Source organism: Ailuropoda melanoleuca, chromosome 14 (genome assembly GCF_002007445.2).
Source record: "Ailuropoda melanoleuca isolate Jingjing chromosome 14, ASM200744v2, whole genome shotgun sequence".
NCBI lineage: Eukaryota > Metazoa > Chordata > Mammalia > Carnivora > Ursidae > Ailuropoda > Ailuropoda melanoleuca.
The window spans coordinates 66,018,672-66,024,448 of record NC_048231.1 but is presented as its reverse complement, the minus strand read 5'-3'; the positions used below and the strand labels follow the sequence as shown (position 1 = coordinate 66,024,448).

The window sequence follows — 5,777 nt, the reverse complement described above, 5'->3', positions numbered from 1 at the left end:
TGTTTACAACACTTGTATATAATTCCCAATAAATATTGGGATATCGATATATTGATAACACCTTCATTGACAACTCATGTTTTTCTAGTTTTATATGTGTGTCTGTGTGTGGGCAGTTTCTATAAATTTTGGTAGTTTCTTGTTATAAGTTTGACAGTTTCATGATAGAAAAAGATGGTTTACCTTACCCCACCTGAAAGGTGACATCAATCTATAAAAGTATATAGAGATAATAAACTGACAAATTTTAATTAAACTAATCGAAAAATTAATTATTTTCAAGGTATAACCAACATTTGTATGAAGATAGAATTAGAGCACAGGAATTTTTTAAATTATTATTTTATTTTATTTTAATTTAATTTAATTTGTTAGATTCTCTGTTCATTTAGTAGCTGCATAAACTTTGGGCAAGTTATTTAACCACACTCCACCCCAGTAAAGTTGTGAAAATAACTGTTCATACCTCAGAGGATTGTTAAGAAAATTAAATGAGTTAATGTTGCATAATAAAGAAGTTAACTATACTTTGATCCTGGTTCCCTAGGAATCAGGGATTTCTTGGAATTTCCCTAGTGATAAGAGTGTCTTTGTTATTTGTAATAGGCCCTTTGGACCACATATGACTGATGAGGTAGCACTGATAGGCTTATGGACAGTCTCAGGATAGGATTAGAGTGTTGGGGCTTTGAGCCTTGTGGTACTAGCCTAACCTCATGACCTCTGGGGAGAGAGGTTATCCACTGAGTTCAATCACATGGCCACTGATTCAATTAATCATACTTAGGTAACAAAACCCCAATAAAAACTCTGGACACCTACACATGAGTGAGCTTCCTTGGTTGGTAATCATACATTGATGTGCTGGGAGGGTGATGTTTCCTGAGGACTCAGAAGCTTCACGTTTAAGACCCTCCCAGACCTTGCCCTATGCATCTTTTCTTTTGGCTGGTCCTGATTTGCATCCTTTGCAATAAAATGTAACTATAAGCATAAAGCATACCTGAGTTCCATGAGGAGTTCTTTTTTTTTTTTTTAAGATTTTATTTATTTTAGAGATAGAGAGAAAGAGAGTGGGGGGAGGAGCACAGGGAGAGGGACAAGCAGAATCCTCACTAAGTGCAGAGTTAAGGCAGGGCTCAATCCCACGACCCTGAGATCATGAGTCAAATCTTGATCCTGAGTGAGATCAAGAGTCAGACACCTAACTGACTGAGCCACCCAGGTGACCCTCCATGAAGAATTCTTAACAAAGCTGTAACTCTTGGTTTAGCCCTGCCATTTTCGTCTTTGGAGTCCTGACCAACTGGAAGGTAAGGAGGGAAAGCACGCATAAGGACAGTCCTCCAGGCTGTCGCATATGCAGTGTTTGGTTTATATCTTGCTGTAGTGTTTCCCATTGATCCTGAAGGTTTTTCTCATTCTATATGTGTTGTATAGATTTTGTAGGCCACTTGACCTCTAAGATGCTTACAGTGCTTTATGATGTAGGCTTTTCATTATTGCTCTATTGCAGCCCATGCTCTCCAGTGTGTGGGCATGAAGGAGATGGGGCCATAGGGTAATATGAGCTGGGTTCCCCCTTATTCTCCCACTCTAAATATTATTTCTGTGATAAATTATTTGACCATGTATCCTATCTTTCCTTAGAAGAGTTTACTATAATAGTTACACAAACCAAGAGTTTAAAGGGATGGCTTATGGATCTTAGTCCCATAAAAATTAGGGTGCAGCCAACAGCCCAGATACTTTTTATCCTCTTCTTTCCCACTGACCACTTAAATAATCTTGCAAATTTAACCCCTAGGGATTGCTTTGTTAAATCTCCAAATGTGATCAGACAAGTCTGAATTTGCAATATTGCCTTGAGGTTCCTACATAATAAAGATTAAAATATATACCTTTCTGAACTACCTTCTGCATTACTGAATTACCACTTCCCTACATGCCATTTTAAAGGTTATTTTGAGCTATTGTGAGGTGATATTGCCTGCTGGTGGGAACCTTGTTACTTGTGTGGGAGGGGAGTGAATTCAGTTAGTTTTTGCTAAGGTTGTGTGGATATCCCTGTAGTACTAAATGTGCAGAGTTCATCCCTTTACATTTCTATAACTGTGTATTTCAAAATTCCCCATTGCCCAAAGCTGCCACAGCTGTCATTCATATAAATGCACATTTTTAAAGGAGGTTTCTAACTGATTAAATTAGATGAACAATCTTATTAAAACGCCATAGAGGCTATATACTTTGGAGAGTCTCAGGATAGTACCTAAAACCATCTACACTTGGAGGTTTAGTCTATATTCAGACCTGATAAAATTAGCTATTCCATCTTGACTATACCTACATTCTTCTAGGTAGAATACTGGTTCAGGTCAAAGGTCTGAGTGGGGGCTACCATAATACTTATATTTCATTTTCTTTTTTTATTGAAAGTTTATACTGAGAGAATGTTAAGGTGCAGGGTGATGTGGCCACAAGAAAGTGGCCTGTGTGGAACTGCACCCAGACCACCGATGCTTATTGCACCTGTCTAGCACAGGGCTACTACTCTGCACCTGGCTGACACCACCATGCTGAAGCAATTCAACAAGACAGACAAGGAATCAGGTGGAGGGTCCAACCTATTCCAGCATCTTGAGAAGAGTGCAGTACTCCAGGACGCCCATGTATTTATTGAAATTCCCATTAACCCTCGAAAATGTGCCGCATCATCAACAAGATCCTTTACCTCATAAACCAGGGGGAATACCTAGGGACCACTGAAGTGACTACGGTCTTCTTTTCATGACCAAGTTCTTTCATTCCCATGATCCCACACTCTGCTGGATGTGCTACTTGATCATCAAGGAGATATCATGCATTGATGAGGACATCATTATCATCACCAGCAGCCTGACAAAGGACATGACCAGGAAAGAAGATGGCCACCAGGCCCAGTTACGCATACCCTCTGTCAGATCACTGATAGCACCATGCTGCAGTCTACTGAGCGCTATATGAACCAGGCCATCATGGACAAGGTGCCCAGTGTCTCTAGCTCCTCCCTGGTATCTTCCCTGCACCTGCTGAAGTGCAGCTTTGATGTGGTCAAGGTCTGGGTGAATGAGGCCTAGCAGGTGGCATGCAGTGATAATCCTATGGTCTTGTACCATGTGCTGGGGTTCCTCTACCATGTGCATAAGAATGACCACTTGACTGTCAATAAGCTAATTAGCAAGTTCAGCACAGTCTCAAGGTGGCCAGCAAGCAGCTGGAGGAGAAGGATGGCAGCCATGACAGCCCACTATTAGACTTCATTGAGAGATGCCTGCCCAATAAGCACAAGATGGTGGTGTACGAAGCCATCTCATCCATTGTCAATCTGCCAGGCTGCAGTGCCAAAGAGCTGGCCCCAGCTGTGTCAGTGTTCCAGCTTTTCTGCAGCTGTCAGCAGTGGTGACCTGGAATCTGGACCTGGAGAACGTGGTTACATACTCAAATTGCAGCACCACCACAATGGCCATCACTATACTCCTAAAGACTGGCAGCAAAACTGCCTCATGAAGCAAATTTCGTCCTTCATGTTGGATATCTTTGATGAGTTCAAGGTGGTGGTGGTCCAGGCCATCAGTGCCCTGTCAGAAGTATCCTCAAAACACGTTGTGGTCATAAACTTCCTATTCACCATGCTGTGGGAAGAGGGTGGCTTTGAGTACGAGTAGGCCATCACGGACTGCATCATCAGCATCATTGAGGAGAACCAGGAGAACAAGGAGACTGGGCTTTGGTACCTGTGTGAGTTCATCGAGGACTGCAAGTTCACCATGCTGGCCACCCATGTCCTTCATCTCCTGGGTCAGGAAGGGCCCCAGATCAACAACCCCTCCACACATATCTGCTTCATGTATGATTACTTGGTCTTGGTGCATGAGGAGGTCCGGGCAGGTGCTGTAAGTGCTCTGGCCAAATCTGGAGCCCAGAAAGAAGAGATGTTACTCAGTATCTTGGTGTTGCTGAAGAAGTGTGTGATGAATAATGACAGTGAAGTAAGGGACCAAGCCACCTACTATCTCAATATCCTGGAGCAGATAGCGAAGGCCCTCAATTCAGACTATATATCCTAAATGGTCTTACTGTTTCCATCACTGGTCTGGAGAGAGCTCTGCAGCAGTACACTTGAGAGCCATCAGAAAAACCTTTTGACCTCAAGTCTGTGACCCTGGCCACCATGCCAATAGCAGAGCACAGAACCAAAAGCACCCTCATCACAGTTGCCAAGCAGCCTGAGAAAGTGGCAGCCACCTGGCAACAGATCTTCCAGGAGCAACTGGTGAAAGTACCAGAGTTCCGTGGGTGAGGTCCTCTCTTTAAGCTCTCACTTGAACCTGTGATCCTCACTGAGTCAGAGACAGAGTATGTCATCACTGCAGCAAACACACCTTCACTGACCACATGGTGTTCCAGTTTGACTGCACAAACACACTCAATGACAAGACTTTGTAGAATGTCACAGTGCAGATGGAGCCTACTAAAGCCTACAAAGTGCTCTGTTATGTGTCTGCCTGAAGCTTACCCTACAACCAGCCTGGGACCTGTTACACACTGGTGGCAGTGCCCAAGGAAGACCCCACAACTGTGACCTGCACATTCAGTTGCATAATGAAGTTTACTGTCAAGGACTGTGACCCCATCACTGGGGAGACTGATGATGAAGGCTATGAAGATGAATATGTGCTAGGATATCTGGAAGTCATCATTGCTGAACACATCAAAGTCATGAAGCTGAACTCTGAAACAGTCTGGGATGAGGTAGGGGATGAGTTTGAGAAGGAGGAAACATTCACCTTGTCTACCATTAAGACACTTGAAGAGACTGTGGGCAATATGGTGCAATTTCTGGGAATGTAGCTTTGTGAGAGGTCAGACAAAGTGCTGGATGACAAGAACACCCACAATGCTCCTGGCTGGTGTGCCCCAGGGTGGTCATGACATCCTGGTGCACTCCCAACTGCTGCTTTTGGACACAGTAACAATGCAGATGACAGCTAGAAGTGCAGAGAAGAAGCCAGTAGACATCATCTTGGCATCTTTGGGCTAAGAGGCCAAACTGCATAGGCCCTACTCCTATCGTTATCCTCCCAATATTATGCAGAAGGCACGCCTTCCTCCTGAACCCAGTGGAAACTTCTTCCCAAGCCTCAGTATTCAAAAACAATTAGGAATCAGTGAAAAAAATTTTTTTGTTTAACCACTGCCCCAGGACTGCTAAGGAGTAACTTTTTTTTTTTCCTTTTTTTCAATAGGGGATGATTTTAGCTTGTCCCAGAACCTGCTGCCCTTCCTGTCAGGGAAGAGACATCCAAATGAATAAAATGCTCGCACCTCCTCTTGAATTTATCACCAAGGAAACCATCTTATCCTTATAAATAAATCAGCACATATTTCTTAAAATAAAATAAATAAATAAAAGAATGTTAAGTTGTAGGAATAAATACATGCGGACATTTGGGATTTTACAAATGGGTCAACTTGTCAGAATTGGTGTTAATGGAGCTTAAACAAGGCCTCCTAAGAAATGAATGTTAGCGATAATTCTGGAACTCTGTGGCTTGACACACGTTGTCTTTAACACCCTCCCCAGGATTCTGAGATGTCCCACAGAGAACCCAAGTGATTAGGCCTTGGAGGCACTTGAGCTTGTCTCTCAGGTCAGGAATTTTACAACTGACACATTATCTTGTGGTGATGGCATTGGAATAATGTGTAAAGCAAGGTTCTGCCTTGCAATGCTGTGG

At 43.0% G+C, this 5,777-nt stretch overlaps 1 pseudogene; it reads left to right on the top strand.

Annotated features, from left to right (window-relative positions):
* Nucleotides 1-2,573: 2,573 nt before the first annotated feature.
* Nucleotides 2,574-5,080, top strand: LOC105242191 (annotated as a pseudogene).
* The last annotated feature ends 697 nt before the right edge of the window (nucleotides 5,081-5,777 follow it).